Genomic DNA, 12670 nt, shown 5'->3' on the forward strand with positions numbered 1-12670 from the left:
TCACTGGGAGTATTTCCAGAAGTATATAAGTCATACAATATTTAATGGAATGTTAACAAATATGTACATTTAAACACCTGATGTTTGGTGTGTGGCCTTACTCAGCATAATTAGGGCCATTTACATAATTATGCATATAGAACGTGGAATTTAGTGTTACACCAATTTAAAAAGATATTTGTAGAATCATACACCGTTCTAAAGATGATAGTCTGCATGTGGTTGCGTGTACATAGGGTTAAGGTCAAGGTTACTGTTACTTAAATAGAAACAAAATCATTATATAATTTGTAAAATGTAATACAATCGATCCCCGTTGGTCCGAACTCGTTTGACTCGAATTTCTAGTTGGCTCGAAGTGAATATTAAGGACTGATTTCTTTATGATGAACACAACGTAAGCATTCCCGCTTGGCTCGAAGGTATTTTGACCGGTTCCTTTGAGTTCGAGCCAACGAGGTTCGACTACATCATCAACTGTGAATGGAAAAGTGACCCAATTTATGATAGGCACATTTGTTCTTTGGTATCATCGTTTTAAACGGAATGCAACGATTGTACCGATTGTTCAACGTATAAATAAACGTCAAAACCTTGTATAATTATTAATTTAATTAACTTTTATTTGAATTCTATTTCATATATATATATATATATATATATATATATATATATATATATATATATATATATATAGATATATATATATATATATATATATATATATATATATATATATATATATATTAGCGCTTTAGTTGCATTATATACTGACTTCCCCTTGTATTCAAATGGTAAACATGGTCAATGTTCTAGATTTTAATCAAGGTTATACATATTGTAGAAAAGAAATTAATTCGTGACAGGATTCAAAACCTACCACTGAGTCGTAAATGGGAAAGGTAAAATACCTTTTAAACTGTACTTAATCCAGTATTAAGCATAGTTTATTTACATATGCGAAATAAATTAGATCTTTTCTAGATTGTACGCCCTGAATAAACATTTACAAATCTTAAATACACAATTCCTAATACCTTAATCAACTCGTTTTTGTAGTCCTGATGTATTATCTTATCGAGAAACTAACAACGCAGGAGGTTCTCTTGTTCTGTATTAAGCTAGATAGGATCAAAACAGTAGTTTGTACATACAATCAATTTTATAGAAGCGACTTTTTGTCTTTACGTGATAATTCGTACTGGAATGGATTTCAAAAGAAACATAAATGACTTGCCATTACATGTATTATTAGTATTATGATATGATTGTGAAACAAGTTATTAAAACATTATATTTATCACTCTAGGTAACGCAATACTAAACAATAGAATGGTATTGTGTTGTTGGGGAAACCGGAGTGCCCTAAGGAAGAAAACCTTTTGTCCGGCTTGGTGACCACAAACCAAGTCAAGGCCAGGAGTGGAACCAAGGACATCTTGGTGAAAGTCTTATATTATGTGTGTCTGTGTGTCTGTGTGCGTGCGTGCGTGCGTGTGTGTGTGTGTGTCAGGGATCTGCCATGTTTGTAGATAACGGCATTACATTTGGAACATGAACCCTCTGATATAAATAGTTCCGGACAATAAATGGAAAAAGACGCACACTCAAAATGAGTGGAAAAGCATAGAATTAAAGATTATTTCTCAACATGCATCTGTTCACACAGGAATAACAAAATATCTGAGGTCCAATAGGTTTATACTTTTTCTTAAAGCATGAAATAATTTGTAGGCTACGTGACTTAATGGTTTCATTATTGAACCGTTGGTGTGGTCAAATGTTATAATATATCCGGAAATTTCAAAGACAAAAAAGATAAAAACATTTCCAGCCAATCATGAAATCACCTGTCAGCCTTCAAAACGAGTAAGTATTATGTTTCGAGTAAGTACTATGTTTAATCGTTAGGAATTGCATATTTTATGACGTCATAATTTGGTTCCCATTCTTCTGAAAACACGATATATATTAAATCATGTTACTACGCTCACCCCATCCTTCTCAATTGCCATAATATAGTCTAACCATTACGTATATGCCTGCTCGTGAATGTCTTATAATAAAATGAACCTTGAAGTTACAACTCACTGGGTGTTATACTGGATAGTATCATGGCAGTTGGAGTAACTTGGTATTACAACTTGCAAACTGACTATCAAACTTAATAACCAGCAGGTTGATTTTAATTTTGAAATTGTTAGTTATCCTTTTTTGAACGATGGTGTTTTAATGACCCCGTCCTCATTCCGCAAAAGGTAAGATTCGCTAGACTATATTCGGACGTTGATGGATTTTTCCCTTAATAAATAAATGACTGCTAAACTGCTACAACAAGGATTTTACAAATCATAAATCGAAGAAAACATTTTTTTTATGTTCTTCATTAAGCGATATACTCTGTTAATAAAATTACTGTCTTAAATCTGTGTTTTAAATGGTTTGTCTTATTCTGATTTCTAACACGCAATTCTCAAAAAGCTATGTTAAATTATTAAAACGCTTTCTACAATAAGGCTTATTGATCGACTTAATGATTGTTTGAACCTAGATTAAACGGTATTATTTTACATGATACATGTCTTTTAGTATTTGAAAAGGAATTTCTTGCACATAAAATTCATGTTGATCTCAAACCTCCAAAATGTGATTTATCGACTAACCTTTATGACATATTTGGCTAGTGAAGCTCCGGTTCTCTTACTCCAACCCAAATATGAATGTTTGATTTGACATTTTTTACTTTTCAAATGTTCTCAGGACTTTTTTTCGATTGGGTCGAGCGTTGGAGACCGCAAAAGGTTTTCTTGAATGAGAGTTATTTTTTACATTGTTTTCGGATGCCGATGATGCCTTATGTAAGAGATTGTTCGTATTATTACATAGTTTTAAACCTTGACAAGACAATAATTGACGAATAGTTGTCTTAAAGTGACTTGGAATCGAACCTGTAAAGAGCTATCACCACTGTTCCGCCTGGATTCATTCGCCTTGCTAGGGGATTTGTGTCTCGTCATGTATTACTTGAAATTATTTTATATGTTTATATTTGATATTTAAATTCATTCTTCATAGATTTTTGGTTGATGTAAGCTCTGAACCGGCTTATCATTGTAAAATGTAATACTTGATAAATGTTGAGACAAGAGTGATGTTATGGCCATACCAACTAGTTTAAACCCTCAGTGAAACACTAATTTTTTATCATTGACTGTTTCCAAGATGGTCGCTCCATATTTACCAACTGCTAGTTTCTGTTCACTTAGGATATTCTTCGTTTGTGGCCAATTGCTCGTATTGTTAATTCTTTGTTGATTAATGTTGGTTCAAATGATACCTGGAATTGGTTGGGCCTTACATAAACACGTGTTGCATGGGTTATATGTTTTATCCTTGAAACAGTGTTCATCAAAACTGAATAAAACATCATTAATGCATCCATACTCGTTATAGATTATTAGTTTTAAAAGGTAAAAATAAAAAGCAAATCAAGTATTTGAATGGAATATGTCATTTAATAATCAAATGAGTGATCAAAATACATACAACAATATAAGTTCAAATTATTTGGAAATACAAACAATCGTTTTGAGTATAAAATAGCGCCAAAATTTGTGTTACCATTGCTACAACCAAACTTGGAAAAGTTTTAGTTTCCGGCCTTCCCTTTTCATATTTTTAATCTACGATACCCTTCGATGGAACTACTTATAACACATGTTTTATTAGTATGTATTATGTTATTATAAAACAAATTTACGGCATAGCAAATGTTCATAAGTACTTAATTATAAAAACGTTGGTCAGAATTATTATACACGTTGACATAGTATTAACATTAGAAAACATACTTCTCTTAACCATTGTATGTCAATTTATACGAACAAATACGCTTGAGTGATTAGCATATAGTATCATGATTTACTGAAAAAAACTCTGTGCATAACAAATTGTGCTATATAATAACTGAACAAGTGAAACAAGCAAGAAAAAATACATTTGAAAATCGTCTGTCATTTTAGGTCACCTTATATATTTCCGTTGCCGAGAAGTTGCCATGCCTAATGGGCTTGTTTTTTATATCGGGTCGGCCGTAAGGCGTGTGTGTGTGTGTGTGTGTGTGTGTGTGTGTGTGTGTGTGTGTGTGTGTGACCTAAGTTTCAGCAGTGAACACAATTCATTGCGTTCGAACCCACATGTACAGCTAATGGTTTTACGAGCCCGCGCTTCAGTCCCTCTATCATTTACTCTGCAAACTCAGATCGATAACAATCGAAACGCAATACATCTAACACCCTGCACCATCAAACTCTTTCGCTACCTGTTTGCTCAACACATATCGCAATGCTCCATGGTATGCACGGCCCGTGCAACTGTTATACCGTAGCAAAAGCTTATCGTGTCTTTACGCTCATGCAGTATTAAAACGAGTTTTGCATAGCAAGCTATAAAGCTCTCCTAGTTTTGGATGCTGTGTCCGTTATATACGGCTCGCAAAATACCATTTCTTCTACAAACCTATTTGCAGTATACTTACATCAATTGTGATTGCTTGATTAACTTAAAATATACACGAAAAATGCTACTTGCATTCTATACTACAAAACATGCTACTTGCATTCTATACTAAACTAAAAGCAATAATGAATATAACATTTACAAATGTTATCGATCATAATTAGTCTAAATATAAAGTATTACAAATTATGGGATAGCATCATTTCTATACAGTTTACAAAAAAGACACTAAAAATAACACGAAAGAATCAACCTTGAAAATAAGATTATATAGCTGCATCTTATGCAAACTACACATCGACGTGGATGTTATATATACACTAGCGAATGACAGCTATAAATGTCTTTGAACAATGTATATAATTTCCTGACATTCATAATTAATCATGATTAACTGTTTATTCATTTTCGTTTTCGGTGTTGTATTCAAAATAGAAAAGAAGGAAGAGGTACTAGATATACTTCATTATCTGCTTACAATGTAATACACCTTTGAAAAGGTATTAAAACTGGATTTGAATTCGATCCGAAAACAATGGTCTATCCATTCCATATTTATTTATCCGAGAATGCTGTAAACTCTGCAAAGGAGTGATAGTGTTGCCACGGAGACTGCTACAAAGTCCATTTGAGGGCGTCTTCCATCGTTCGAATTGCGATTTCCATAGTTTTCATCTGAAATGACAAAACTAAATAAGGCATAACTCAATGAGCTAAAGACATACACTAATAGGGATTAACAATATAATTACATTTCAATTAAGGACTACAGAACTTGGTCTTGAAGTTATCATTTTATTGATATTATTTAATCTTACACTGTTTAAATCCTAACTGATAGCAACACCGTAGTCATTAGTTAATATTTACCTTTAATGACGGATATGCATTGTCCATTTATTACCGAAACATTCTTTGCACCATATACGCATGCGCCTGACTCTTTGTAGCAAACTTTATCCTTACAGTAACATTGACACTCAACAGAGCAATTTTCACCGTACATTCCATCCTGACATTTATCGCATAAGTCTCCATCAAACCAGCCTTTGCAACCAGACAAACAAATTCCAGTCGCTTGGTCGCAAATATCATTCTTACAGTTCGGCGGACAATTGGTTGTGCATTGTTCTCCGTAATAGCCAACACTGCACGAAATACAGCGATCACCGTCAAACTTCCCTGAACATTTTAAGCAATGGCCCGTTAACATGTTGCAACCAACCGAGGTACAGTGACCGATGCATTGTTTGCTGCAGTCGTCGTAATAGCCTGCTTTGCATGTCAGACAGTTCCCAGTATTTTCGCATTGTAGGCAGTTTTCGTTCCCGACACAACATATATCCCCTGAAAAGCCTGATTGGCAACCAAGATCACACAGCCCAGAGATTTGATCGCATGTTTCATTTAGGCATTTCGGGGGACATGTTCGCTCGCAGTCAATGCCATATTTTCCATTCCGACACTCCGTGCACGTATCTCCCCTAAAGTTGTCTTTGCAACCATCAGAGCAGAAACCTGTCTTGATATCGCAAACGTCGTTCTTACAGCTTTTCGGACAGGATCTCAAACAGTTTGACCCATAAAACCCTGTTTTACAGGAGTTGTAATGCAAGTCCGAGATACACGTGTTGCAGTTTTGGTGACATCTCTTTGTGCATTCTGTTGCGTTTTCCGTAAGAAAATATCCGGGTTTGCATGTCAGACACTTTCGATGTTCTTGAGAATCCGGATTTTCAAACTGTTGTGGGCAAGATTGGCATGTAGTTGGGCATCGGTTTTTGCAGTCCAATCCAGTATATCCTTCTTTGCAACCATTTGGACACTGTTTAAAGGCATCACAACTTGTACCCGAACAACATGAACAGTCGTTTAAAAGATCACATACTGGAATAAAGACAAATGTATATAAAATAGAAAACATATTTACCATCTGAAACTTCAAGTTTATCAACAAAGTCTAACTATTTATTGTATATATATACAAGAGTAAAACGTCCCAACAATGGAAACTTTTAACAAATGAATCACCCCCGATAAACAATTGTGTAACTTAATATATTAAAAATTACAGCTTAAGCGTGTAGTACTAACACTGTTTTCACTAAATCAAGCAAGTAGCATACAAAACGTCCTAACGCATATGTTGCGGCATAGCATTAAAGAAGTTCTGCGTTGCGCAAGGGAACAATTTTGCCATAGAGATTCTATCTTAATTAATAGCTGAAGAAATTCAACAAACACTCTACATACTATTTCATTGTGACTTTTTTTAGAATTTGTATAAAATTGAAGTCAAGTCGAATGGTAATAAAAGGCCATCGGCTAAAACACACACACACTATATAATTCAAGCGGTACTGTCAGATCATTTTTTTAACCAAACAAGCAAAATAGTATACCTTCTGATGACTGGACTGTCGCAGGCAACACACAAACGCACACGGCTAAAATACATACAATCTTGCTTAACTGAAAACAAAATGAAATCATAAATGTTAAAACAGGCAAATATTGAGATGTACGTGTAAACTTGCTTGTAAAGAATTTTGAACTATCACTATTGTACAAAATATCCGGCATGCCACAATGGCACAGGATGGAATTGTTTGACATATAAAATAAAAAATAGAGTTAATGGGATGTAGTTTTGCCGCAGTTGAAACACATGTAAAAGCCCGTGTACATCTTATGATAAGTGTCAGAACAAACCGCCCAAAACTGTTCAGGAATTTCGAGACCGACCTTCCGACCGACCGATCGACCAATCGTGACTCCAGTCCACGTCCCGCCCCCCCCCCCCTCCCCCACTCACTTCAAACATGGTACCTTGAAAAGTGACAGTTTACATTTCCTTAATTTGAGCCGAATCGCGGTTAAAATTGCAATTTTTCAGATTTATTTCACATTTTTGAGCTGTTACTGTCATATGTATTTGAATATTTGTGTAATGTTCCTTGTATCGTAGTGCTATGTTTTATGTCTGATCTTTGTTTGCTCTTTGTTCGCTCTTTGTTTGGACATGATCCTTGTGTTTTAAAATAAAGGTTTTTGTTTGTTTTTAAGCTAATGGGATTGACCTTGCAGTTTACACTAGTTCATGTGAACAATTTGTCAGTATATTTTGAAACCGAAACATTGATTAAAACATTGATTATTCGACTTTCGGCATTTTCGGCTTTGGCATTTGCATATGATCACGAACAAATTTTTTTATAATTATGCCTCTTGTGTGTTTCTTAAAATCAATCATTATACCGATGCGTTTTGACAATCAATATGTCTTTGTTTTAAATAAATAATTGATTAATCCGTAGATTATAAGCCTAAGCATTCAAATGTTGACAGGTAATACAATCAGCCGCAATTATGTTTTGAATCAAAATTTAACTTATATTTGTGTTTATACTACTAATACTGCCTGTCTTTATAAACTGGTGGGTCTAGTTATTGTCTGAATACTCCAAAGCCATGTTTTTAGGTTGAAAACGCTTTAAACTATATACTCATGTTAATAATTTCATTAAAGGAAGTAAGTTCACGAAGGCTCAATTTTAGCCCCGCAAATTTTCCAAACAATTATAGCCGTTGTGAAGTTTCAGACATATGCTAATGAATTCATGAACATTCAATATTGCAAAGATGTATCATGTTATTTTAACCTTTATCTTAACATTGATACAATTTGGTACAGATTGTAATAATGCGACGTTTTTGCTATTTATTTTATGAACTTGATCATCTTTTTCTTGTGTTTTTTTTCCGGAGTGGCAGCATATTTCATCAGAATTTGTTTTGTCTACGTTGAGCACTGTTTTAACCGTTTTTTACAAGAATTTTAAAAAAGGTGAAATTGAAAACAATTTATATCATCATATCTTTAATTTTATGCACGGCAATCGTCTGACTTTGTTTCAAATGTGATGGTCTATAAATGAGCTTTTGTAAACCCCACCTCTCTTCCCTATATTCACTCTTTACACATAAAATGCATAATAAATAATTGCAATGCAACATTCAAAACATGAAATAAAGTATTTGATACACTGGCATACATATCTGCAAGAATTTTAAGGGCATTAAATTATGTAATTGTAAATATACTTTCCAAATAATTATATTGTCTTGACCGTCAGGTGTTCTTTATTCATCTTTATGTAAATATTAGCCTAATAAGGTAAATGTATTTGTCTAGATTAAGACAAAAGTTGGTGGCTGAATAAGCCAGTGCATGTCTTAAATGCGTATTGAGCTTTACCAAATTTGAAATAATTCTTTCGAAACTTTTTTTAAAATCTAAAATAGGAATCGCATGTCATCACTATTGACAAATATTTAGTAGTTATAATGATTTCATGTTGAATAAATCAATTAAAGGTCTTTTGTCTAGCTCTGTATTTTGTGTAAAAAATTCGATTTATTTTTGTTTATACAACAATTGGGCTCTAATGCCAGAGTTGTGAATGTGGTAATAGTACGCTCTACACGCGTCATATGATCATTGAGGTGTCATCAAACAAGTTTAAAATGTTTTCGTTGACAATTAAATGACCAGGCAAGTTAAGGACATAGGGAATCGGCTTAACACCAAATTGATGTTTTGGCTTCCAATAAAGTCGTCGGCGACAACATATTTCAAATAAAGATATGAATGCGTTCATGCTTTAAATTATAAATTTTAGGATATATTTACTGTATAGTTGGACAATAGATAAGTCAAATCCACGTGTGTTTTCGTTTTATCATTTTAATAGTTTCCGAGTTGTTTTGGGTTTTCCAAAGTTATACTTAGAAAAAGTTAATCCCAGAACTAGGCTGCTCGTCCTAACCCTCCTTTAACCATCCACCTTAAACCTAAAACGTCATCAAACAACGGTCTGTTCGCATTGTTTACAAATATGAGTGCAATGTCCCCTTAAGCACCGGTTGGCTTATGGGAACTTCTTTGTTCTTGAGCCGATAAGATATATAACACAACTTGAAGAGGTAAGTATTGGTCAAGAGATATGAATACATATTCCAAGAAAAGATTTGAAAATTAAACATTGCTATTTGAACGGACGTTTTACAGTCACAGCGCAAAAACAAAGAAATGATATACGTTGTTTGCAAAAAATGACACTTTTGAAAAGAAAGCATGTCTGGTCCATTTATGTTGTTCACTACATGTACCTACTTATTTATATGTACATTTTATGCAAACAAGCAACACTTCAGATTGCAAAAAAATGCCATTGTTATTGTTTCACGTTAATGACATCAATACATTTAATCCGATCAGTTCAAATCCAATTGAATCAAACATTAAATTTATGTCCTTTTTCTTCCTAGAAGTTTAGCAGTTATAAATTTTCAAAGAACCCATCTTGCATATGCTCGGATGACAGTCAGGTTCTGGTAGCGATTAATACGCAATTAAAATAGCGAACTTGTTCTTCCTGTTTGCACAGTTACATTTGATAAGTTCGTTTTTCATATGTTTCTTGTTAACATTAAATTGTTTTGACGCTCATTTCAATATGTTCCCACACCTAGGTTCGATCAACCTAGGAACATATTTAATAGGATATGTGCTTGAATAATCCTAGCATTTCACTGGAATAATTTGCATTTCTCAGCAGAATATGTTATACAAAATATATTCAATAAAACTTCACCGGATGTAAACTTCCGGTACATGTGAATTACTAAGGGCAACATAAATATAATATTTACACCAAATTTAAGCAGAATGATGAACTATAAGTATACATAAATGTGTTTAGGATCTTTTCACATATTGACTTTAACTATTAATAAATTTAATTTGATTGATGTGTATCAGCGCCTGCTGTTGGCAATACTGTAAGCAATAAATTAATGTTGTTGTTTTTTAAATACATTTTCAAAGAACACTAACTGTCCTGTCGTTACGTTAAAGGGTAACACCAGACGTCCGAAATGTTATCTGCTACGCTTTTCGAATTATAGATAAATGCAAATTATGCCGTCATATTTAAGAAAATAAATTCCCAGGAAGGGGACAAAAGGTAAAACATTTTAATCAACTTGTTTTTGTGTTATCTTTCATCGTTTTAATTAACTTCATATTGTTCAACACTTTCTTTTCAATGTTCTTGCTGTGTTTTAAGATATTTCATCATCTAACATTTTACAAAAACGATGTACGATAAGTATACCGCGGCATCTCATACTCCTCTCCAGGCGAGCATCAAAATGAAGTATGTGCATCACTTAGATTCAAACAAAATATCAATCAATCTGAAGTAGAATTCTCAATCCTTAATATAGAGTGGCATTCTGGACCATATCCTTGTACCAAAAAATTGACAAGATAGAAATTGTATACAAAATTGGATTCCCGAAAACAGTTAAATATTAAAATAAAAAATACTTCCAAACTACTCAATGCAAATTCGGGTCTGTGTTGATTAATTTGTGTTATGAGTTCATAGGACAAGTGGTGAAAACGGTTTTGGAAATTTTAATTATCATTTGGCATAATGGTATATAAATTCCTAAATAACCTTTTGTAACATTCTTATCGGTTAAAAATAGAAGTCCGTTATCGAAATGAGCCCAAATGTGATAGTAAATCAGCTAAATAACACTTTGCCCTTTCAGTGTAATTTCACGTTGATTATCATGTGTTCAAGTGAGACTAAACGGAAGGAAATGACTACATTATTCAGTTCTGAAAAACACCTTTTATGTTCGCGCTAGTCATTAAAATAGGATGTAATACACCAGATGAAAGCAATCATGAACTGGGCTGTAACAATAGTACAACTACTACCTCTACTGATGGTGTCATTGCCGAGTGTTATACGATTTTGGAACGATATAAAAATATTCTTTGTCAATGCCATTAATCAATGTTTTACAGAAGGTAATTTATCTCCTCTTATGAAACAAGGTTTTAATTTATTTAATTCCAAAACAAGGCAAAGATAAAGAAGCGATCTCAAACTGGAGACCAGTAAGATTACTTAATGTAGACTATAAACTAGTATTAATGATGAAATCAAATCCTCTTTCGCACTTTGATAAAAACAAAAAATAACTTTGGAAGAATATCTGGCCTCAAGTTAAATTCATCAAAATCTAGTGGCAGTACAATTTTAACAGTAGGGAGTTTAAAATCATCATATATTGCTTACTTAGACGGTTATCAGTTTTCAAAACGACTGTCATGAAGCCAAAACACTTGGAATCGCTTCTAACAAGAGCAATAGCAATATGATTCAAAATAATCTTGTTCCAAAGCTACAAAGTTTTAAGAATCGTCTCAAAAGTAGGCAACACAGAAAACTGACGCTTTTGGGAAAGGTTACAGTAGGAAAAACTTTTGCGCTTCCAAAATTTATCTATCCATTGACAGTTCAACTATCACAACATAAATGCATCCCTGATGACATTGACACGTCAATGTTTAAGTTTATTGTTAGAGAAACAAGAACGATTTAAATATAATGGACTTAGAGTTCCAAATATTTATATGGTAAAAACTCGAACAAAGTGTCATGGGTGAAGATACTTTTGGATGAAACAAATAGGCATCAATACAAAATCTTCTATAATGACCCACATAAATTTGGAGGCAGTTTGGTTTTCGGAAGACATAATAAACATCATTGCACATAAATATAACATTTTAGCTGGTCAAAGTACTCTTATCATGGTCTGAAAAAAGCAAATATATTGGAATATTGAATACTACTTCAAGTAAAAGAATACTATGGAATAACTCCGACATAAAAGTAAATAAACAAAGTGTATACTATCATAAATGGGTATCAAATTCGTCCAATATAACTTTGATTTCAGATAAAAATCATTCTATACATTTAATGAGATAAAACATCTATATACCATAGGCAGTTCTGATTTCCCAAAGTATTACCAGCTAACGGTTAGTATACCGAGTAAGATAAAACAGAAATTGAAAGAGGAATCAGTAGTAAATCAATTTATTGTCTCACTTGTTCAAAAGGTTAAAATGACTAAGCAAAAACCAAATAAATTATGTATATAAATCAAAATCTTTAAAGCAAACCATGGTTTAAAAGATGAATGTTATCAAATTCTCGGAACATTGCCATTAATATGCACATTCAAAACCACAATAAGAACCTTTCAGTACAACTACATG

This window comes from Mya arenaria, chromosome 10, assembly GCF_026914265.1.
Source record: "Mya arenaria isolate MELC-2E11 chromosome 10, ASM2691426v1".
In the NCBI taxonomy this organism is placed as follows: domain Eukaryota; kingdom Metazoa; phylum Mollusca; class Bivalvia; order Myida; family Myidae; genus Mya; species Mya arenaria.